General features: G+C 36.5%; 1 protein-coding gene across 21 annotated transcripts in view; it reads left to right on the top strand.

Moving 5' to 3' along the window:
- The window catches only part of KLF12 (KLF transcription factor 12), a 458,965-nt gene that overhangs the window by 105,097 nt on the left and 328,613 nt on the right, over window positions 1–25,255 (top strand). For 6 of the 21 annotated variants that reach the window (XM_063714932.1, XM_063714933.1, XM_063714931.1 and 3 more), the window contains one exon: window positions 2,391–2,480. The exons of the other annotated variants lie outside the window; for them this stretch is intronic. The gene's annotated coding sequence lies outside the window, so the exon portion shown is untranslated. The remainder of the gene's footprint in view (window positions 1–2,390; window positions 2,481–25,255) is intronic. 21 annotated transcript variants of the gene reach the window in all.

Genomic DNA, 25,255 nt, shown 5'->3' with positions numbered 1-25,255 from the left:
GAGAGAGCATGGGAGGAAAGGACAGGAAGGTTTTGTTCTGAAACAGTAGAGGTGTTCAGACATCTTCATCTAGGTATTTAGAAATTTAATTAAGGCCCATCTTAAGGTAGGGTGAAATATCCTCTTTTCTAATGAAATAAGTTCATGTCTAATGACCATATATTCGCAGTAATAGACACAGAGTCTGAATCAGGAATAGGGAAAGAGAGGCAATAACGTGTAACACTGGGCAGAGTGTCTGCTCCCGCTCTGCTCTTCTCTAACAGCTTCTTTCCTGACTGTTCTTTGCTTTGTCGGAAAGAGGTAGTCTCTCTATTGTCAATGGGCTCTATTTCTGGTAATCTTCTCATTTGTTTTCTTCTAGTGAGCCCTGGCTACCATACTGGCTAAAACAAAATATGCTCCCACTCCATTCCTATCCATGACGTTTCTTTTAGCCCGGAGGTTCAAATCTCAAAGGACATTTTGACTTTTATGTTTGGCTATCAGTGTTCTCAGATAATTCAAAACAAATAGTCACTTAAAAATTTTTTAATGTGCTATAAAATGATCTACTGTGGAGTTTTATGGAGGAAATTCACATATACTTATAAGAAAATACAGAACTTTAAGTAATTTAGAGGCATCTGTGGAGTGAATCAGGCTCTGCCTGTGGCCTCAACTCTCCTTCCTTTCCATACTTCTTCACTTCAGCTGCCTTGTGCCTGGCTCTGGATATGCACTTAACTATAGGTCAGAGGTAAGATTTGATAAGCAGTGTTCTTAGGAGATTAAGTTATGAAACTTAACTCATAGGGAACCAAACATTTGATTTAGGAAGGGAGCTAACTGCCTAGGAGGTCCTTAGGTGTTATTTATGCTAGAAAGCAAGGTCCTTTCTAGGGGCCAGACTTATCCTGATTATAGAATGAGACTTGTTGAGAAATGCCTGGGAACAAACTCTAAGAGTGATACTAGGTACCCTGGATGCCTAAACCCATTAATAGGGTCCCTAAATACTTACCTTAGAAATCACTGGTGACTTAGACACTACAGAGAACAGTAAAGATTTATGTGATCCAGTATATTCTACCAAATTATTCCTGGTGTAGTTAAGTCTGACTTAAATAGAAATATGACCAGATAACATGCCTGTACCAATTTTATGGTCTTAAAGTTAAAATTTTAATTTACTTGGAAACATTTAATGGGAAACGTTGAAAACTAAGTAGTTGACCAATCATGGTGAAATTTTCTTGACATATACTTTAACAAATCCTGCATTTCAACAACAGATAAAAAAACAACTGAGGAAAAGCAAATCTAGAACATTTATATGAAGAAATAGAAATAAAAGTGCTGGTTTTATATGATTTATAAATCCCTTTCTTTTTAAAGACTGGTATTTGGGAATGGTAGGCAATAGAGGATCAGTACTTGGTTGGTCTTAGTCTCACTGTTTATTATTGATTAGATATCCTCCATGTAATCTTTTGGGCAAGTGATATTTTTGACTTGAGATTCACTTTCCTCATTTATAAAATACAGTTACCAAAATTACCTACTTGGTAATGTGGTACTGAGAATTATGTAAAAGGGAACTATGTAAAATATCTGACAGGGCATCTGGAAATTAGTACTCAATGGTAAATATTAACTATTAATAGTGATAACTGCAAACCTTTTTTAATATCATATGTTTTTACTGCTATTTCTCTAGATCTTTTTAATTGATCATATAAGGTATGCCCCTTTAAAAAAATAGAAAATTCTTTCTCTTTTTCTTATATTAATTTAAACTTATAAAATGATGTGATTCCCTTGTCTTCCTTCTCTTACACATTGTAACTCTCTGTCGCACCTAGATGCGTTGTAAAATCTTATTAATGTAAACATTTTAAAACTTGAAGCATTTCCACATAAGAGCCATGTTTCTTATACTTATCATAGTAAGAGAACTTCTAGATATGACCTTACTAATTCTTACAGTCTTTCAATAAATATTGCCATTTGGAATCTATTTTAATGTTTAAAAATATTAGGAATTATAAAATATGTATATATATATTGTAGCTATAAGTACTTAGAAAAACATTATGAAATTATGACAGTAATACAAATTAAGATAAATATTTCTGGTGAAACCACCACATTTACTTGATAGAAGTTTTTGTATACTTTAATAATGCTTCTGCATACGCAGGTCATTTTAACTTAATATTGCAAAATAAGCTCTTTTTTCCATTTTTCATTAATGTAGTTTATAATAGCAGCATCCTAGTCCATTACAGTTTTCAACCATAATTAAATCAGCTATTTCCTCGTAATAAATTATTTCCAGTTTTTAGATTATAAATGGTGTTTCCATGCACTTTTTATACTTATAGTTTTTCCTTTTTTTGTTGTTGTAGGATTAATCTAGGAATGTTATCACTGGGTCAAAGACTATCAACGTGCTTTTGACTCTTGAAACGAAAGTGCCTTTCAAAGGAGTTCTGATGGTTGGTATTGCCAGAGGCAACATATGAATAAGGTCCTTCCTGCCACTTTCTAGCAATGGATATAATGGCTATTAAATTGGCGTATTCAATCAATGTTAAGTGATATCATTTTTTTTTCTTCTTTCTTTACAAGGGACGGAAATAATTGTTGACATACTGTTTTGGATTAAAGTGGGTAATCATGTGATGAAATAATTTGGAATTGGTAGTACAGTTATAATAAAGCACACGTTGTTGAAACTAAATTAAAAAGACTCTTTAATGCACCTTGTTGACTTTTTATGTGAAGAATGTGTGTGGTCACAATTGAAACTATTATGGGAAAATTTTAAAGTTTTTGAAGTAAAAAAGAAAAAAGAGGCCAAAAAACTTTAAAATGTATTTCCAGCTTGTAGATTCAATTGCTGATTTCTTAATGTGCCATCTACTTTAAACTCTTAAGTATCTGAAGCCCAAGTCACTACATGTAGAGTTAGAAACCACTGTTTTTGGTTTTAAGGCTATTTATAAATAGCCTTAGTGGGGTCTTTATCTTCAGTTTTACTGTTAAAGCCTAATTGAGTTTTACTATTAAAGCTGACTATACTCTGTCTTCCTCCTTAGCTTGCTTTTGCCTCATTTATAGAACAGACCCTAGTATTTTAATAACAATTATATATGCCACTCATACCCACCCCTCTCCCCCCGCCCCCAAGACAAAACGTAGGCATGTTGAATGAACAGACATAGTGAAGTGGGGGGATTTCCTTGAGCTGTAGAATTAGATGATGAAAAAAGGGAGAGAGGGGGAAGTGTGAGAACTACAGAGAAAAGAAGACAATTAGAGAAGAAGACATGGAGATATGAAAGAAGTAGCTTTATACTTTGAGTTCTCATTGCCTTTGTATTTCTTCACAAATTCTCGGGCAAGCTGTAAGATAGGCTGTTTTTTAAGGCTTATTGATAAGCAGTTGATTCGTATTTTAGGTCAAACTAATTCTGCATCTCTTTCCCATTGTTCTTTTCTATTCTGCTTCTTCATTCTACTCTATTTTTAAGAGAAACACTGTCTCTTGCTGGCTCTTTCTGCTCTGCTGTTGCTCCAGCCCTGCAGCTTCCCCACCGTGTGAATTTGCACTTCAGTGGCACCATTTCCTGTTAGAAACCAAAGGCAGGCCCCTGACTTTGCTAGGTGGTGATTCACACAGGAAAAGACCTGAAAAGCTGTATCAGGGCACCTGACTTCACCGTGGGACTAGCTGATCGACTTGAAGCACAAATGGGGCCCTGGAATCTTTTTCATACCTTTTGGTCTCCTGTGGGTCTGAGGTAGAGTGGTCAAAAAATTTAAAGATTGCTGTAAGTAGATCTAGAACACAAATTACAGAAGGTTAGAATCGATGTTTTTCAAATTACCCTGGATAGAAATCAAGGTGAATGATACTGATATTTGAATCCAAATCAGGTATTTGTTTTTTTTAATTGTAGTAAAATACATGTAACAGAAATATACTATTTTAACCCTTTTTAAGACATATATTGTCACGTAACTGTATCTAACATGGAAATATGTGCATGCATATGTAACTTACAAAGATGAAAACTGTTCCTTATTTTGTAATAGAAGAACCTTAAATATCACTATTTTAATTTTCTTTTTAAATTGTGAAATACAACTTAAAATTTTATTTTAACCATTTTTAAATGTATAATGCAAGGTGATGTTTTTTCACTATACAAGTTAAGCTTTATATAAAGGAATTACGTACAGTTCTGTTAGAGAAGCATGAAACTAAAAAGAGGTTGATTTGCAGATTTTTCACTTTTTTGGAAATGAAATAACTGATTTTTTTCCTCTTCCATCCCTCTTTATTTTTCTACACATGTATTTTGGTACTTGAAGTATTGCTAAGTTTTTGAACCGAGTTTTCCTCCAAGGCAAAGGTTTGTTTTTTTTTTCTTTCAAAATCTTACGTTAATTTTTTCATGTAATGAATTTGCAATCCATGTGCAATTGATCTTTATAATAAAAATATGAAATTGACATTTCACATTGTATCCATAATTGGCATAAATTATGATGATTAATAATGTCAAGTTTGTGAGTTAGGGTACCCAAAACTCAACTGTTTTACTAGAGAAATCTTAGCAAATCCAAATTATTTAATTGTTTGCATTTTACCAAATAATGTTTTCAGCCTGTTATGTGGACTCTAGAGAAGTGGTTATCTGACAGTTGTCAAGTTGGAGGAAGTTAAGATGCCTTTATATCTACGTGGGATCATCATTTAGCTATATCTGCAGTCATTTGGTAATGTCATCCAGTCAGTCAAATGTGTTTCATTTACTTTATTCATCAATATAATCTACATTATATTTACAACAATGACTATTTGTTTATAAAAAGGCAGTATATAAACTTGGACAGTTCTGAATTCCCTTGGGTACCTTTCTTACTTCACTACATGTTAGTAAATGATGATTGTGTCCTACGCAGTGGAGTGCCAGAACTCTTGCATCTGTTTAAACTACTCACTGATTTTCTTTTTTTTTTTTTTTAAACTCTGAACAAACCAAAGTGTCCAACATGCGTAACTCACTAATGTTCACAACCCACTTGTAGCGAAACTAAGAACCTTAAAATGACCTTGAAGCTATAGCAGTAGTGAGCATCAGATATATTCAGACACTTCATCTGAGTCGATTAGCAGCAGAGACTTCTTCCCTTAGAAAATAGAAGTAGTTGGGAAGCAATGACATTTGCATAAAGGCACTTCCTTTTGCCACCTTTGGATTTTTTTTTTTTGTAGAATTATGATTTAATCTTACTGCTGTTATTAAACTGCTTTAAGCTTCTTTCCAAGTATCACAGCCAAATTGAAAGATTTATTTCCTTGCTTGCACTTTGAAACATAGCTGTCAAACAAAGTAAGCAAAGGCAAGTGATAGAGATACCACCCCTTTGCATTTTCAGTTTATTTGCATTTGTTCATGACTTCTAAGACACTTTAAATTTCCAAAGGAGTTTGCTTGCTTTAAACTCTGTCATATGTACATTGTTACCTGAATGAGTCTGTAAGAGATCAAAGTACCTGTCAGCTTAGTAAATAGAAGAGATTTTTTTTCTCTCTGAGCTGGTTATAAAGGGAGATTACATTGGCTTATTTATGTTGAGAACTTAACATAGTTAGGAAAACAGTGGGTTGTTAAAGTTTGAAAAGTGTCAGGGAAGAGGTGGGTGGTTTCTGTAGAGTATCAAATATTTGAAGTATATTAAAGCTGAAATAAGTGAAAATCTGTTAGATTACTTGGAGTTTCTCCTAATTTCCTATGTTTTAGAGAGACTTTTTCCCCCTCAAGTGCATTTGCATATATAGAAACAAAATGTGGCTTCCACAAATGATGTTGCCTATCTCTCTTAAAGTAATATTTAAATGAATAATACAGACTTGTTAATATTGTCAGTTATTTTATAGGATACTTGAAGCTGAAGAAGACACAAATATCAGGGGGCCTAATTTGTACCTATGGAATTACTATTTTGGTCAAAAATATTTTCACTCCATGTGTTCATTGTGTGTGCATGCCTGCCCTCTCTCGGCAGTGGTCCAACTGATTGCTGCTGTTACTGTTAAGGGCTCTTAGTGTATCAAAAATAAGTTCTTGAACATGACAGAATGATGCATATACTAATTTTTTAAATTGGAAACAAATGTTCTGTACTAACTATATAGTGAATACAATCAAATACATAAACCATTAGATGGGCAACTAAGCTGGTAAGCCATGGAGAATTTACTATTTTGTTGGATATTTGTTAGAGCATGAAGTTGGAATTGAGAATGTATTTTCTCCTGAAATATAGTTGACGATTATGTATCTGTGAGGTGTGGTTAATTCCACAAAGCTTATTTCCTCTACAGTATCCCCCAAATTAGAATATGGTACTGCCATTATGTGATAACCCTGTATATGACAGTGTATCTATTGGAAAATGTTTAAGTTTTCCTATGAATTTTTAGGGGCATTGCTGTAGCTCTGACAGTATAAATATGGATTTGAAAGTTATAAGCCGTACACAATTTGATATTTCAGAGGCTAGGAGTTGCAGTGGGGCTCCAGTGCACTGGTGGTGATAAAACTGTTAGGGGTTGGAATCTCTTTGCACTTTGATCTCTTAGGAACTGTTTTAACCCTAGCTGTATTTCACATGCCCCTTTTCTTCAAGATCACCAGAAACTTGTTTAATCTGCTGCCTCTCCACAATGAACAGCTGATGCTCTGGCCATAGTAGCTATCAGCCCCCTTTCCTGCTAGATTGGGTTAGTGTCCCCACAAAATTCATGTCCTTTTCGGGACCTCAGAATGTGACCTTATTTGGTATTAGAGTAGTTGCCAATGTAATAAATTAAGATGAGGTCATCCTAGAGTAGAGTGACCTTTAATCCAATATGGCTGTGTCCTTCTAAGAAGACACACACATAGGGAGAGCACCATGTCACAGAGGCAGAGATTGGAGTGATATATTTACAGGCCAAGGAATACCAGCGATTACTGGAAACACCAGAAACTCAGAGAAAGGCATGGAACAGTTTCTGCTCTACAGGCTTCAGAGAGAACGTGGCCCTGCCAACAACTTGATTTTGGAATTTCAGCCTCCATAACTGTGAGAGAGTAGATTTCTGTTTTAAAAGCCACCTGGTATGTGCTGCTTCCTTACTGTAGCCCTAGGAAACTAATACACCTGCCAATAGGTAGAGAAGAACACAGTCTCTGAGTTTCTCCCCTGTAAGTCTGTTTTTTAGCAAACATATAAGTAATTTTTAACGTTCTCTAAAATTCTCAAAAACAAAACCGAACATCTGTAGGTGAAGAACATTCATTTTCAACCATCACTTCAGTTTGGCATTTTGTGGGAAAGCTATTCCATACTGGGATCCCATCCCCAGAGATTCTAATCTGGTGGGTTAAGGGTAGGGCCTGGGCATCTGTATGTTTTAAACCTTCCCAAGGGAATCTTGGAATATGCAGCTAGAGCAGAGAATCACTAGCGCAGAGGGAAGAGTAAGAACTAGCCAGGTGCACATTAGAATCAGCTTGTTGGCTTCTGAAACTTACTGATGCCTGAGCCCCAACACCAGAGGTTAGGGATGCAGAGAGTTAGGTCGAAGAGCGTTTTGAAGCTCCCGGTGATTTTTTTTTTTTTTTTTCTACAGTGGATGGATGGATGAGATCTCAGCATGACAAAATACCTTCTTCTGTATTGTATTCTTTCTTTTTCATAATTCAAGGCCTTCCCGGACATCTTCAAAGGAGGCGGCCAATGAGTTATATGTTGGGGGGATTGGCGTGGTCACTGGTGGCTGCAGGTGGGGTGAGAGGGGGTCAATGATTTTTTGGATTTACCCTTTTCCCTCCTATTTTCTGTACCATTGCATGTTCTGTGGGAAAACCTGTCTTGGGCCCACATGAAGGAAATGAGAATGAAAGTGTAGGGTTGCAAAAGTATAGATGTGAGGGGATGCCCAGTGAGAGGAACAAAATTTGAAAAATGCCATGTGGCAGAAGTGGGAGACAAAGAGGTACTGTGGCCACTGGTAGCTCTTTCAATTGTGTATAATCCATTGTGCCTGTACAGAGGGGACTTAATGTGTGTGTATAGACATACATACAGATAATTTTTGTGCAGGACATAAAAATGTCTGTATAATTATGTTTTTTTCTGAAATTCTGTTTGCAGTGAATGTTGCCCCTGTATTATGTGATTATTTCCAAGAAGCTCCTATTTCTCCATCTTGCGGTCTGCCTTGTACTTTGTAGACTTGTTATTTGGGTTGTGCCTATGGTGTTATTGACTAAGAGATATGTTGTTACTACCTCTGATGCTGTACTAGTGACTAATATCTAGTATTGTTGCCATTTCTTTCATAATGACAGTATATTTAGAATATCTACGACACAAAAACATCAGATTTAAAGCAGGTCTTTTGCATGTAGATGACTTGGAATGAAAGCCGCCTTCATCCTGCGCTCGTTTCCTTGCTTTGTCCACATGCTTTACTAGCCTCCTGATGACCATCACTATGTTTTGAGACCACATTAGTGAGACCTCATCATTGGTGAAATTCTTTAAGATTGGTTCTGAGATCTATGCTTGATGGCAGTTCTTAAAAGTGCTCATAGTCATTGCTGTCCGAAGTTCTTGTGTATCTGCTGATAAGCACTCTTGCTTTATTTAATTTGCATATCAATCCTTTGAGGTAGATCATAGCACTTCTATTTTCTTGGTAGGAGACTATCAGTGAGATTTACCCTTTGAAACTAACCAGTGGCATACTGGCAAGCGACTTTCTGAATAAAAGGCCCTTATTTGTAACATTTGCTGACTTCCTTGATGTAAATACACAGACTATGATGGATTTCAAGCTACTGAAGTGTAGTCATGGGGTTGTAAAGAGATGTGTGCAGTCAGCTCTCCCATGCCTGTACTAGCCAGATGCAACCCTCCTCTGGATCTATTATGTTATGCTGCCGAACTTTTCCCTGGCCCCCCTTCCACAGCAGTCATTTTACAGAATCCCCTGCTTCACAAACGAACATCATGTCCTGTTTGTAGCCTCTTCTACTGGAAGTTTCTCAAAAATATGGAATTACAATCAACTGTCAACTTCCAGGACCCTTACTGCCCTAGACTAACATAGAATTAATGGAATAGGATTTATTATAGTAAGACATCTTTTGTTTTTTCTTGATGAGAAAAGTGTGGGTAATGCTATTGAGTCAAATGCCTGATCGTTCCTGATGTGAGTAGCAATTTTATGAACTTATTAATAACACATCAAACTGATTTTTCTCGTGACACCAATCATTCTTTTTGGTTTAATTCTTTTTTGGTTTAATTCAAAATGCTTTTTTCTTTCGACATCTCCTTTTTCTTGGCATGGTCTTTAGATGAAACCACCTTTTCACCGTCTTTACATGAAACCACCTTTTCCCCAAGATAGAATTTGCTTTTGGCACAGCTGTGTAGTAGCAGATGTCGAGGGGTCTGGATCTTGATGGTAATGGAAAACCATGAGACTTGTCTGTCCTTTTTTCAAAATTGTGAATGAAGTGGTCAGCAGTAGTGTCTCCTTCCCATTCCATCTTTTTTTTTTTTTTTTTTTTGAGACGGAGTCTGGCTCTGTCGCCCAGGCTGGAGTGCAGTGGCGCGATCTTCGCTCACTGCGACCTCTGCCTCCCGGGTTCACGCTATTCTCCTGCCTCAGCCTCCCGAGTAGCTGGGACTACAGGGGCCCGCCATCATGCCTGGCTAATTTTTTTGTATTTTTAGTAGAGACGGGGTTTCACTATGTTAGCCAGGATGGTCTCGATCTCCTGACCTCGTGATCTGCCCGCCTCGGCCTCCCAAAGTGCTGGGATTACAGACGTGAGCGCTGCACCCAGCCTTCCATTCCATATTTTTATGCAAAAGTCTAAACAATTATTTCCTTGCCCGTCTCTATTTCTACCTGATTGTAAATCTCAGAAAACATGTGTCTTGGGTTCATTTTTCCTGATCCTGGCTATAACACTGACTTCTTTAAAAATTAGAGTGCATTCTAAATCATTGCCTTTTGTCAAGCTTCCTATTCGTGCTAAGACCTTGAGTGAGATGTGTTAGGCATCATTAATGTGCTGCTGCCATCTTTGTAGGGGTTGCCTTGTAGTGATTAGGGTACCCGTTTTCTTTCTTCAGCACAGCTGTGATAGGCTGAGTAGAGTTGAGAGAGCTTGATTCTATCCTTGGCATGGACTGCGTGCTTTTTCTAAGATGCTTTGGTTATATGGGAGTTGCTTTCATTTACGAGCACTGTGTAATTGGAAAAAAAACCAATGTTATTAAACAATTTCTGAAATTGCTTTTTGAAGTATATATTGCATGAAAAGAAATGTTAGTGAATATAAATATGAGACATGTAAAGTCTTTTTTATAACCAAATTCTGAGTAGGAATGATCTCGTTTTAAGGCAGACTGGGTTTTTCTTCTTTTCTTTCCCAGCTTCTCAAACACCTTTAAGACATGGCCACAGGCCATGGGATTTCAGTCCCCACACAACATAATGTCATTTTATATTTGATCCCTAAAGATTTTGAAATTGTTAAGATTTTATGACTGCCTGACACTTACATTTAATGTCCAGGCCATGACCCTGAGCGATGAGAGCATGTGATCACAGGGACCATGGACTTGAGTTTATGTTACTGTTACAGAGGTTCCTGAAAGAAAAGACCAGGGGGCTTCAATGTGGTTTGGAGTCTGCACAATTTATTTTGCTTTTGCTGAGGAAATAAAGGAGTACATTTTTATTTTCTTAAAAACATTAAAATTGGGAGCATTTTCCACAAGGAAAAGATGTTTCCAGGAAAAGGAGAAATTGTATTTTAGTCTAATTACAAGAGATGTAACGTTATATTGATCTGCTTCCTACTTTTATTTAAACATATGATGTTAGAGTTTTTATTGCAAGGGACTTGTAAGTTAAAAAGACCTATTATGAGTAAGCTTCTTGACAGAGAAATCTGATTTTCAGCATGACAGCATAAATGGAAACTGCTTTCTCTGTGATAATTCTATAATTTTGTATTGATTTATAATGAATATGCTTATCCAAAGAGAGTTACAGTGAAATGCAGTTACATTCAATTACTTAAACTCTTTTCAGTTTGAAGTTTTCATATGGATAGTTAATAGTATGGGAGTAGAAATATAGTTTTGTAATGAAAGTTTGAGTGTTAATCCTCTTTGGTAAAACCACTTAAAAACTCGAACTTCAGTAGACAAGACCAATCCTAATTTCTGCATATTTGTATTTAACACGTAATAAGTTAACATTTTGATTTATTTACGTATGTATATGTAAGTAAATGTTCCTAAAACAAGACTTAGTTTGCCTCAATAGTCAGTCCCCATTTGAAGACCCTTGATCCAGAAATGTAGACCTCTAATATGTTATTATAAATTAAAACAAATTTTTTCCTCTCCAAGCTTTAAAAAAATACACAGTTTTTGTAATTTCTGTTAGCTGAATAAAGCATGCCTGATATTGATTGTTTTCATCAGTAAAAGATAAAACATGGGTTCTTTTCAGTGTAATAGGCCTTGCCGAATCATCTATGATAAGGCTAGGATGATACCTAAATATTTGAATGTTATGGAGACAAACACCATTTCCATTGAGACAGAAATGTTCGGTAAAAACTACATTTGCGAATGATCTGAACAGTGGCCCATTTCCAAAGGTTAATTTTCCTTGTGGAAATTATATATATATATATAGATTTATTTTGTATACTTTTTCAACAGTAGTGAGTACCCCCTTAGTGAATAATTCATTGTGCAGAAACATTATTACCAATTTGAATTGGTAAAATGCCATTGATGTTTCACTTATTGAAAATGTTGCCTATGTATGTATATATTTTTCAAGTTTATTTTTTTAACTGATATAAAATTGTATGTATTATTTACAACATGATGTTTTGCAGTACATATACAACATAGAATGGTTAAATATAGCTAATTAACAAATGCATTACCTCACATAGTTACTGTTTTTTGGAGAGAACACTTTAATGTCACTTAGTATTTTTCAAGAATACGGTATATCAATAATTAAAGTCAGTATGCTGTACAATAGATGTCTTGAATGTATTTCTCCTGTCTAACTGCAAATACGTATTCTTTGACCAACAGCTCCCCAACTACTCCAGCTTCTGGTAACCACCATTCTCCTCTCTACTTCTAATGAAATCAACTTTTTTTAAGATTCCACATATGAGTGAGATCATGCAGTATTTGCCTTTCTGTGCCTGGCTTATTTCACTTAGAATAATGTCACACAGATTCATCTGTGTTGTCACAAATGGCAGGATTTCCCTCTTTATTATGGCTGAATCGTGTGTATATTTTTTTTAAGTAAAAAAAAAAAAAAAAGCAGTAATTATAAGAATTTTCAAAAGTTTTCTCCTGGCCTTGGTTGTTCCAATCCTAATTTATCACATTCTTCCATGATATTATTGAGGAAGGTAGAGTGGAGCTGGCATGCACCACTGAATCATCTCATGCCCTGTGTACCCTCCTAGCCTAGCAGAGATGACAGTGCTCCTTGGTGACAGCTCTGGAACTTTATGCTCTAATGCTTTCTTCCCCTTTCTTTAGTTCAGCCCTGGAGGGTAGACAATCATTGATATGCCAGGGCCCCTGCTTCTCTGTGCCTTTCACTGCGGCTTGGCCAATTTCTTTCAACTCAGACCGTTTGCTTTAGATATATGTATAAGTATTATACGTATACATGTATAGATGTGTGTATCATTTCTGTCTTTTTTGACAGTCGCCAACTTAGGAGAATCTTTCCTTCGTATTCTTCCATTTGTAACGAAAAAGATAATGATCCTGTTATTGCTGTGTACCATCACTTAAAAAGGTTTTTTTTGTGGGGCGGGGGCGGGAAGGAGGACCTCTTTTGATAAAGTTGGTACCAACATACTATAGCTTTTTATGGCAATGTTAATCCTGTGTATATGTAGTCTGTATTCAGCAACTAGATGAAAATAGAATTTCCCAATGAAGAGAAGAGTTGGAGATATGATTAAGATAAGATCTCAAATAGAATCAAATGACTTGTCTGGTTCTGAGGATTTCAGACTTCATAAAGTTTTTGTGAGATAATTCACATAACTTATAAATTCACATAACTTATTCACATAACTACCTTATGTGTTGACTTTTTTTTTTTTTTTTTTTTTTTAGGTTGAGGGCACTTATTTATTCACTCATTTTTAGTTCACTTTTTGACCAAAGTATAGTTCACGCAAGGAAGTGCATATATTACAAATGTACAAATGGATGAGTTCCCACAAAATGAAGATATACACACAGTATTTATCCAGATAGTTATAAAACATTACCAGCAGCCTCTCGCACAAGTGTCATCTACTGTGCTGTCTCCCATCACCATAGACGACTGTCCCTGAATGCCATGAGTACGTGTGCTGTTTTGAGTCTGGCCTTTTCTGCTCAACATTATTTTGGGGGTCCATATGAATTTTTAAAATTGATGTATAATATTCCATTATGAGTTTATCAAAAAGCTTCCACAGATTTATTCCTCCATTTTACTGATGATAGACATTTGGATTGTTTCCAGTTTACAGCAGTTGGGAATATGCACTGTGAATTTTCTAGAAGTGCCTTTTGGTGCACCATGTACACCAAAAAGTGTAGGGCATGTTTCTAAAAGTAGAATTGCTGAGTCTTAAGGAGTATATTTTCATTTTAGTAGACACTGGCAAACAGTTTGCCTAAGTAACTGTCTCAATTTAGACATTTGTCAATGCTACATGAGAGGCAGGGCATGGTGGCTTACACCTGTAATCCCAGCACTTCGGGAGACTAGGGCAGGAGGAACACTTGAGGTCAGGAGTTCAAGACCAGTCTGGGCAACAGAGTAAGACCTCGTCCCTACCAAAAATTTAAAAAATTAGCTGGGCATGGTGGCACATGCCTGTAGTACTAGCTACTTAGGAGGCTGAGGTGGGAGGATGGCTTGAGCCCAGGAGTTTGAGGCTTCATTGAGCTATGATCACATGCCATTGCACTCCAGCCTGGGTGACAGAGCAAGACCTTGTCTCTTAAAAAACAAACCAAATCTGGAATTCCAGATAATCCATATTCTTTTTTTTCTTCACATTGTCTTTTTGCCATTCTAGTGGCTGTGTATTGGTGTCTCTTGGTGGTTTTAATTTGCATTTTCCTAATGATTCATATTAATGAATATCTTTTGCATGTAAATGGCCATTTGGCTATCTCTTGGGAGGAACTTATCCAAGTTTTTTGTTTGTTTTTGGTCCATTTTTCTTTTTTAATGGGCTTATCTGTCATTTTCCTTTTTGTTCATTTTAGAAATTGAACCAAAGCCTAAATCCAGTGAGACATTTGCTAGGGAGGATGAGAATAATGGAAAAGTTATTCCAATAGACATATTTCTTTGCTCTTTTTTTTAAACCAATGTTTATTAAACATCTCTTATGTCCATCTCTTATGTCCATATCTCTAATGTCTTTACCATGATAAAAGGATAGTATCTGGCTAAGGAATTTTGCAGTCTAGTGGTGTATTAAGGCAACTACAGTGATATTAAGAACGCTTGTTGTTAAATGCTGTGATGATTAGGGGCAAGAAGAGAGTCCAATGAAAGCATAAGTGAGTCCCATAATAGTCTCAGAATTTAAGACCTACCTTGAGAAGAAAGGGAGTCAGAACTTAGAGGCAAAGTAGGAGTTAGCCAGATTAAAATTAGGTTGGGTAATAGTGTTTTATAAAGATAGAGGGAACAGTGTACAGATACTCATGTTGGAGAGATTGCTATGCCTGTGGAAAGAGAGGGTGTATGTAAGTATATCTAGGGGGTGTTGCATAAATTAATGAATATTTTAAGACTTTTTATTATTTACTGAGATTCTGTCATGCACCCAACCCTGTGCAACTCATGAGCGTGCTAGGGTGGATAAAAGTAATAATAACAGTGATAACAATCATAATTTACTGAGTGTTTCCTATGTTCTGGGCACTGTTATAAGCACTCGCATTATTTCATTTAATTCCTTTAGCCAGTTTATGATACAGGCACTGTTATTACTCATCATTTATATTAGAAGAAAATAGGTCTTAGAAAGTTCAGTGAGCCTTATGGTGCCCTATGCTCACCAAATTTATAACCTAGTGGAGACTTCAGAAATTGCACAAAGAATTACACATACACATTTTAAGTTTACTGAGGATCATGATAGCAATAAATTAGACATGGGTCAGTCTGTGGTAATAGTAAGAGTTGCAGGTTGCAGGATACTAGAAAGATTAGAAGAGTAAACATTTTCTAGCATTGTTTTTCAATTAGATGTATATAATCTACTGTTTATATTATATACTACTGTATACTAATAGTATATAATTTATTATATATAAATGTGCCTCTATCCAGCTATGATCATGAAAAGGTAACAAACTGTAGTAGTTATGAGCACAGACTTTGGATTCACAGTCTTTGGATTTGATTCCTGACTTCACCATTTGCTATCGAATTAACCATGGCAAACTCTTAACCTCACAGCTTTACTTAGAAAAACATTGTGTTAAATCCTTACTTATTCATTTCAAAATTTGGTGGTCCTGTGAGGAAAAACACATTCAAATTTGCCTTTGGTCTTCAAAATTTCAATCTGCTGAACATTAACAAAAAAAGCCATTTACAGACGGAGACCTTGGAAAGTACATACTTTTGGGCCTGCAGAAAATTTTTGGATTGAACTGCGAAGGCACTGAAAATAGAAGGTTATAATTGAAATGTCAGCAAATATAACTTTAACAATTGCGGTCGATGCTACTGGAATATTAAATATACCTGTTAAATACATTCTTTCTTTTCAGTATATAAATTTTAATATGCATTCCGTATCTCTCCAGCCATATTTCCTATATCAATAGTCCCCTGTGGCAACTTTATCTTTGAATACAAACTACGCATGTTCAATATTTGAGTAGTGATAATGGGTTTTATTCTGTAAATAACAGCCTTAGTACCCTAAACTACAGCCAGCATAACTTTACCATTTGCAGGAACTACTGTGCTTTATATTCTAAATGGCAGTTTTAATGTTTTATTCATTACCAGTAAACAAACGCAGGACACAGGAAGAATAAAACTTTATTAGCATGGAATAAGCAAATCTATCATTCTGGTAGTGGGGTGTCCTCTATCCACTGGGCTGGTATGCCTGAACTGCTGAAATACAGTGTTCCAGGGCCCTTCTAGAACATTTTGACAGTACAAGTTATATTTGAATCATCAATCCAAATGGCCTTGTGCTGACAAGAACTCCAAATTGTGGAAGAATCTTTTAAAATGATATTTTTTTAGAGTCAGTTTAAAAGGTTCCTGCCGCCTGCAAGTTATGCTCAATAGCCTACTTCTCAAACTCTTCCTCAGAAATAGAAAATAATTCCAGGTGAGTGTTTGAAAGTAGCCTGCTGTTGGCCAGCTGTGGGGGCACATGCTTGTAGTCCCAACTACTCTGAAGGCTGAGATGGGAGGATACCTTGATCCCAGGAGTTCAAGACTAGCCTGGGCAACAAAGTGAGACCTCATCTCTTTAAAAAAAAAAAAAAAAAAAAAGAAAAACGAAAAAGAAAGTAGCCTAGTACAAGCAGTGAACTTGAGTCTTTTTGCTTTATTTTATGTGACTTTTGAACTATAGTCATAATATACTGTTCGTTTTAATGTAAATTATCAAAAAACCCTACAAGTAAAATAGATGCTTCAGTAGTAGAAGCTGCGTGTTTTTTATGTGAGTTGATATTCCTCCTGGCAAGGGCCCAGATAAATCTAGGATCTTTATAGTTTAGAATTTCTTTGCCCTCCTAGATATTTTGAATCTGAAGGTAAGAATGGTACAACACATATCATGAACTGGCTGATATGTAGATGGTGTTTTTGTGTTGTTGCTGTTGTTGTTACTATAGGAGTTTAATACAGAGATATTTTTAAATTAGCAAATTTTAGAAACAGAGATTATGCATGTCACTTGAATATAACTGTAGGGCAAACTTGTCAGGAGTGGAGTAGCAGTGGTTCTGTCCAAAGAGTGCATTTCTTGTCCCTGCCACTTTCAGCCTTACTCTGTCTGGCTAGCCACCTCGGTCTCAACCCTGGCTCTTTTTAGCATTTAGACTTGTAGCTGCCTAAGTAAATGCAAGTGCTGTGGGTTGTTACAGGTATGCTGAGATAGTGATTTTCTCTGACACTTGGAGAATGATGGGAATAAAGTTGGGAGATGCCCAGTTAGCCTTTTGGTAACTTCAGGCACAGCCTGGCATTCCCCAGGATGTCCCAAGGTTAGGGGTTCAGGGAATCCGTTCCCATGAGGGGCCTTTCTTGTGTTCGTACCCAGCTGTGGAAGACTGCCAACTCTTAAAGGCCTTCCACAGACATAGAAGAAAGAAATCTACATGTTCTTTACCAGGCAGGTATTCTTTCTGATGTCACAGATTTGAATTAGCTGCTTATGTTTCCTCATAAAAACGGTCCAGTTTGGCAATATGCTCACCCGTAACGGGCTCTATCGAAGTAGGGCAGGGATAGTTAGTAGAGATCATGTATTTGAAAACACTGTCTTTATGTATAACTCCATGAAAAAAATGATGAGTGGTTAGATATAATATGTGATTGTTTTTTAAGTACTGCTAGTTGTAAAGGAACTGAAGTACTGCAAAATAGCGTAAGTGTACAGTGATTTTTTTCAACACTTTTACATGTTATGAAAATTATGAACTGCTAAGCAAATTTGTTTGCTCAGAAGAATGCTTAAGGAAAAACATAACTAGAAGCAACAGTAAGATAACAACAGAATGAATGAAAATGTTGTCAGAGGTTTGACATTTAAGAATTTTGGAGGATGGCTTGGCCTGAGTTTCCAGATGATACTGTAACGTAATGTACTTAGTTGTGCTCATTTTAATCATGTATATTGTCAGATGCATTTCCCATCAGCAGTGTAGCAGGTATGTGATATAAAATAGGTAACATTTTATTTTATCAATTTAAAAAAACAGCCCTGCTTCAGGACATGAAACAGTGTACTCAGGAATAGATATTGGGTTATATTTCTGGTCTTCTGGGACTCTTTTCATTTTAATAGTCTATGAGGATTATGGAAAGCTCTTGACACTTCCATTCAGACATGGCTGTGCACGAATGACTGTGCTTTGGAAGACACATCCAATGCTTTTGGGATCACTTTGTAGAATTTTCTAAGAACTAAAGGTTGATAATATGGTGAGATAAAAATTAGGTACCAACAAGCATCAAATACATTCTGCACAATTATAGCTCTCCAGGGGGCTGAAGATTGCGCTAAATTAACAGTACATGTGATACATTTACATCCAGATGCATTAAATGCTAGATTAAACAAGAAAACATGTCTTTGGGGAGTTTAGTGGACATTTTAAGGTCTATATAAAATACAGTTAAAGGCCAGGAAAATTCCCAGTGTGTCATACAAGGGTTTGAAATGTGGAACCTTGACCAGTACTGTTCAATAGAAACATAATTGAATCAGCTTCAGGAATTTTAGAGTTCCTAATCACTGTAGTGAAAAGACATAGTTGAAATTTGAAATAATGTATTAATACTTATTTAACCCAGTACTGTTTGTCCCTTGGTATTCATGGGAGACAAGACACTCTTCTGATGCCAAAATCCACAGATGCTCAAATCCCTGATATAAAATGGCATACTGTTTGTATATAACCTATGTGTATCCTCCCATACACTTTACATTCTCTAGATTACTTAAAATTCACAACACAATGCCCACACAGTGTTTCATTCACATGGATTTAATGTAGTACTTAAGTCTGCGGCAAATTCGAGTTTTGCTTTTTGGATCTTTGTGGAATTCTTTTTTTCTCGAATATTTTTGATCTGCAGTTAATTGAGTCCATGGATGCAGAACCCACAGAGAAAGAGGGCCGACTGTATATCCAAAATATTATCATTTCAACGTGTATCAATAGAAAATGATTAGTAAATGATTAGTGAACTTTTTAAAGTTATTTTTGTATTGCAAACTTGTAGAACAACTTAAATTGCACTAGCTACATGTAGATGCTCTGTGGACACATGGGCCTGGTGGTCAGTGAAGTCACCACTAGCAGTTCTAGCGTTTTGCCTCTGCAGTACTGTGAACAGAAATATTATACTGTTCCAATTCATAATTCCATCGCTTTTTTTTTTTCTGCTCTGACGTGTGCTTTCTGAAATCTAGAGTTCTCCTTTATTTTTAACTACACTAGGGATTTAGTTGGAAAGGGGAGGAAGGAGTTTATTTGTTGATTCAGTGAATGAATGATTAAACTTCATAGTGAAGGATCAAGGTATAGATTTCTCAATAATTAAGGGAATAAGATCACTGATATTAAAGAGGTAATAAAAAGGAGAGAGTAGAAGTTACCAAAAATCAAAGTCTAATTCTGAAATAGATTAAATTTTTAAACCTAAAGCCAAAAAATCTACATAAGTAGGAATGCTGGATGATGGATTTTCAGACTGATCTTTTCCTTTGTATGTTTTAGTTTATTTGGATGATATTACTTTGAAAAACCATGAACCAGTCTTCTGTTGCCTCTCTGTAAAAGGAGACTGTGACATTAATGCATGTTTCTAGAAATCTGGTTGTATTTATTAACTAAATTTCTGCTTTCTTAAATTAGCATAATTTAAGATTATAGAATACCCAGAGAGGTTCATGCAGCTTTTTTTGATTTTGTTAGACACGAGCAGCTTCTAAGGTCTAGTAGTATTGATTAGTTCTGTGTTTTAAAAACCAAAATAGTACTTATCAATAATAAAAAATAATAATTACAAACACCTTCTACAAATTATATGTTTTAGATTCTCCAAATATGACAAAATGATGCAAAGTAGGCATTAAGCCATTTGTGGATGTGAAAAAATTGGATTTTAGAGAAATTATGGCTAGGCCATAACTTGGAAACAGAAAAGCTGGGTGTTGAATGTAGGGCGTAGCATGCCACATCTCATCCAGCATCAGGAGGGGAATAGTCATTTAAGGAAACATTATTGCCTCTGAACTCTGCAATTATTGTTCGTGGTCTTACCAAAATAGGTGGGGGAGTTGCTTTCCAGTAACTTCTGAGGCCCCTGGGGCTTCTGGGGTATGTGTGTAGGGTGGTGTTCTTGCATAATGTCTTTGAGAAAACCTACATTAAAACATCTGGGCGTGGTGGTGCTTGCCTGTAATTCTGGTGCTTTGGGAGGTCGAAGAGGGTGGATCACCTGAGGTCAGGAGTTTGAGACCACCCTGGGCCATGTGGCAAAACCCAGTCTCTACCAAAAAATCGGCCAGGTATGGTGGTGCATGCCTGTAGTCCTACCTACTTGGGAGGCTCAAGTGGGAGGCTTGGTTGAACCCAGGAGGTGGAGGTTGCAGTGAGCCGAGATCTCACCACTGTACTCCAGCCTGGGTGACAGAGTGAGAACCTGTCTCAAAATAAAAATAAAAGTAAATAAAAGCAAAATACACTGGCAAACAAGATCTTCATTATAGTTTAATTTAAACTCCTTCAGTCACAGACTGCTTGTGGAGAAATGCTTCCCAAATGGTAGCTAGACTCAGTCTGCCGGTGGCTCCTGGTTAAAACTTGAGAATGAGAGCACCAGACTCTTCTGTGTCTGCTTGGATCCACAAAGTAAATGCTGCAGTGACAATTCATGTAGCACTTTTGAGATCTGGCCATATTTAACTGTATACAATTATTGACTATACTTATAGGACCATACACACCAGCAAGTCAAGTCATTTAGAAGTATGCTGTTTCTGGAGTTCTTCAAAAATTACCACGTTTCTCTCCTTCCCTCTTGTTCCCCTAAAACCCATTCTGACTGCTGCCTACAGAACAATCCGGCATAGCGCTTCCATCTAGCTCACAGACCAGAAGCTTCAGGGAGAGGCAAAATGGCATGAGGAAGAGTGTGGACTTTGGGATCTGACAAAATGGGTTCAAATTCCAGCTATTTGGTTGAATAGCTGTTGAGCTGTCTTCACTTGTAAGTGGAGGTTACTATCCTTTCTTCACAAGGTTACCATGAAGATTACTTAACATAAAGTACTTACCACACTGCCTGACACATAACCTGATTTATGAATTGCATTTTTACTGCTGAAATACTATTGTAAGTAATATACTCCTTTAAGATTTTCAAGATAGTGACAGATTCCTGAGCATTCCAAGTGGCTGTGGTAAAACAGTAGGGAAACAGATTATTTACAGTCGCAGATAAACTGTTACAATGCCCTGCTTTATTGAACTGTGCTTAGAAAAGAAATCCTCTCTACTCACCTTCAGAATTCCTCAAGGCTACAAATCCATCCTCTGCCAACTTTGGAGAATCCTTCAGCTACTGTTGCATTCACAGGCTCAGCTGGGAAATAGTGAAAATATTTCACCCCATGGTCCTCATTTGTATCTCCTAAGAATCTCGTTTCAGAGTGGTATCTAGTAAATAGAAGAAGAGTGCTGGTTACAATGGATATAAGTTATCGATTTTATTCCTGCCTGAAGCAGGTTGGGAGCTACTGGGAATGAGAAGATTGGTTAAATTTTATGAATTCATCAATGCAGAGTCAGAACTCCAATTCTGTTAACAATATTAATTTATTCCAGTTCATTACAGATGTCTTGCAGACTTGTGCATGTACAAAATGTAGGATTTATAGGATCCACAACTTTATTAATGAAAGGAGACTCAAAGATCTTCAACCCCTTAATTTCATAAATGAGGATGCTGAGAACCGGAAACTTTAACTAACTTGCCAATTGGCACATACAGTAGTTAATGGTAGTATTGCAGTTTAATTAAGGAAAAATGACCAGATTGTTTTCTACATCTAATTTGGTGTGAATCTTCATTAGCAAATCAAATAATATTTAGTGGTCAGCCATAAGAATTCATCATATTGCAAAGAACAACAGAAACCCCAAACAAAATGCATTGTATAACTTGTTTGCATTAAAAACTGTTGCTGGTGTAAAGGACTTTATGAGATGGATGGAATACCAGATGTGTTTCCAGTTGCTTGGCCTCCTCCAAACAAGAGTGGCTCATGTACCCTCTCTTATTAATTGATTGGTCCTTGGTGGTAGCTGATTTTGGAGTGACTCCTGCATATACTGGACATCACTCTATATGGGCAGTGTGACTCAAAATTAGGAATTGGTCTGATCAAAATTTATCTTACAGGAAAGTTTTTGTTTTAGTGAAATAAAAAGTGCAAAAATTATATAAATCATAAGTATATGCCTCAGTAAATGTTCAGAATTGAACACATCCATGTAACTACCACCCAGATAAAATATTAAAACATTACCATCCCCAAAGTCTGCCCCTCGTATCCCTTTCCAACTGGTCATTGTCACTCTCTCAATGTAACTGTTACTTTGATTTCATATCAATTAATGTTAACTGTTTTTGAGTCTTTTGAATGGACTCAAATTGTGTGCACTTTTGTAACTGGTTTAATTTTATTTCACATTGCGTTTTTTTTTTCCCATGTACCAGTTGTTTGTTCTCGTTGTTGTATAGCATTTCATTATTTTTTAAATTTCCAGGTATAAATGTTTTTTGTTTTGGTATATTGATTTGTGTATGTCTGCATACAAAAATCAGTGATGATACTAAATTCATGTTAATTCTAATATTGTGACTATTCTTCATATTTTCTGCTACAGAATTATGTTTTCCATGAATAATAACAATTTTGTTTTAAAATAATGTTTATTTTATATCTTTATACCTAGGCTTTATGGTACTTGCTAGAACCTCCAACATTAGCTGTATTGGGGTGATGAAAAATACCCTTGTCTTGGCCGGACGCGGTCGCTCACGCCTGTAATCCCAGCACATTGGGAGGCCGAGGCGGGTGGATCACGAGGTCAGGAGATCGGGACCATCCTGGCAAACACGGTGAAACCCCGTCTCTACTAAAAATACAAAAAAAATTAGCCGGGCGTGGTGGTGGGCGCCTGTGGTCCCAGCTACTCGGGAGGCTGAGGCAGGAGAATGACTTGAATCCAGGGGGCAGAGCTTGCAGTGAGCCGAGATCGCGCCACTGCACTCCACCCTGGGAGACAGCGAGACTCCGTCTCAAGTAAAAAAAAAAAAAAAGGAAAAAGAAAAAAAAGAAAAATATCCTTGTCTTTTTCTGATTTCTGTCTTTTTCTGATTTCAGTGGGTAAAGCTTTCAGTATTTCACCACAAAATGTGATGCCTACAGTAGATTTTTAAAGGCAGTTCTATTTACAAATTCTAAGGTTAATTAAAAAAAAGTTGGCTGTGTTGATTTTATTCAGTACTTGTTTGTGTCTACATGAGGAGATGATAATGCAGGAGAGATTTGGCTGCAGGCAGAGATGAAACCCCTCCCAGAGGAAGAGGGGGAAACCCCTTCCTCTTCAGAAGGGCTGTGAAAGTAAATGTAAATTGAGACGTACTGGAAAAAAATAATGTAAATTCTTGAGACTGGGATTATCATGATGAAATATCTTAAACATTAGCCAGGTATGTTTGTCATGTGCATTGGAAAGAGCAGAGACTAGAGATGAGCAATCGTTCAGACTTGTTAAATGAGGGCCTAAAGGAGATGAGGTGGCAAAGGAAAATTGCAAAAGTCAATCTAAAGAGTCTTTGGAGAGAAGAATGGATTTTTGTTATACAATGGTAGAAAAGGGTGTTAACATTGACTCAAAGATAAGGTTGAAGCAATTGGATGTTGATGACTTCTGACTGAAATCGGAAAACAGTTCATTGAGGGAAAAATAATGACTTCAGTTTTGAGTTCTTGGAAGTGCTGCTGTCTCCTTCCCTAAACGGTAAGCCATCATGTATAGGGGAACAGTCTTGGCTGTAAATCTCCATGGCTGTCGTAATTCCAGACATACAATAAGCTGATAAATGTATTTTGATTTGTTCAGTGATATATATATGTGGACAAAAAGTAGAGATTTAAGTGGGAAATTTTGCCCAAAGATGTTCACTTGGGAGTTACCTGGGGTGGTGGTAATTGACACTGTAAGAGTTGAACTTTTAGGAGATCAAACACAGAGAGAAAGCATGTCTTAAAGTTAGGGAGGCTCTTGGAAGATACTCTGTAGGGAGAGAGAATCTTCAAAAGACATCTGATGGTAATGGTTAGAGAGAACAGAGGCAAGAATCAGAGAACTCACTGAAATATGGAGGAGAATTTTCCAGGTGCAGGTTATCTATAATGCCAAATAGACATCAGCGATCAAAGAGACCATGGCGGAGAGGGAGTGGATAAAATAGTTAATAGGTTGTGATTACATGTCTGAGGAATGACAGAAATTGTTCTGTAACTACATGAAGCAGTAGAACTAGCCAAAAGTAAAGTGTTGTGTAGTAAACATCTGAATATTTTTAAGGCAGGAGAGATGATTTCTATGCTGGAGGAGAGTATAGAATGAGAACCCACATGTGGTGACGGAAGGGAAGCACCCTGAGCCAGATCAAAAGCCTTTAAACAGAATACTTGAAGTAGTAGTATGTATGTAGGATAAAGCATTTTATGAAGCTGAAGACTGAAGCATGTTGTAATTTGAAGCTTATGGGTAAATACAAAAACACCATTATAGAGGTTAGCAACCAGCAACCTTCTGTGATGAAGGAAATTTGTATGTTTTGGACAAAGATTACCATTTACAAAGATCTCCGAATAGTAGGTGCCATGCCCTTTGTGTGGCTCTTGTATTCATTTAGATGCTGTATGGCTGCGCTTTTCATGTTAAAGTTGAACAGAGTCATGTGTATACTTCATAGCTCTATTCCTGATTTCTAGTAAGTTGTCATCTACTTGGTTTTCCTGAACTGAAATGCAGTTATTTTAATCTTCCATCCTGGCTTCATGGAGAGATGAACTGTGTCAAACCACACACCTGGTGCCTACTGTTCACAGATTTGATTTATTTGTGCCTCCCCAAAGTACAGCATACTGCTGCCCGCCTTTTTAAATTTTGAAATATATGTTATACGATGTCTTTTTTCACCTTTGAATCCTCACTGATAGGCAGGGTTATTTATTTATGTATAATTATGTAAAGGAGAATTAGTACATATGATTATAGAGATTTTATAGTTCGTTTATATTTCTTTATTTATTTT

The sequence above is a fragment of the Pongo abelii genome, chromosome 14 (assembly GCF_028885655.2).
Source record: "Pongo abelii isolate AG06213 chromosome 14, NHGRI_mPonAbe1-v2.0_pri, whole genome shotgun sequence".
NCBI lineage: Eukaryota > Metazoa > Chordata > Mammalia > Primates > Hominidae > Pongo > Pongo abelii.
The sequence above is the reverse complement of the archived record's forward strand: the minus strand, read 5'-3'. Positions and strand labels throughout refer to the sequence as shown.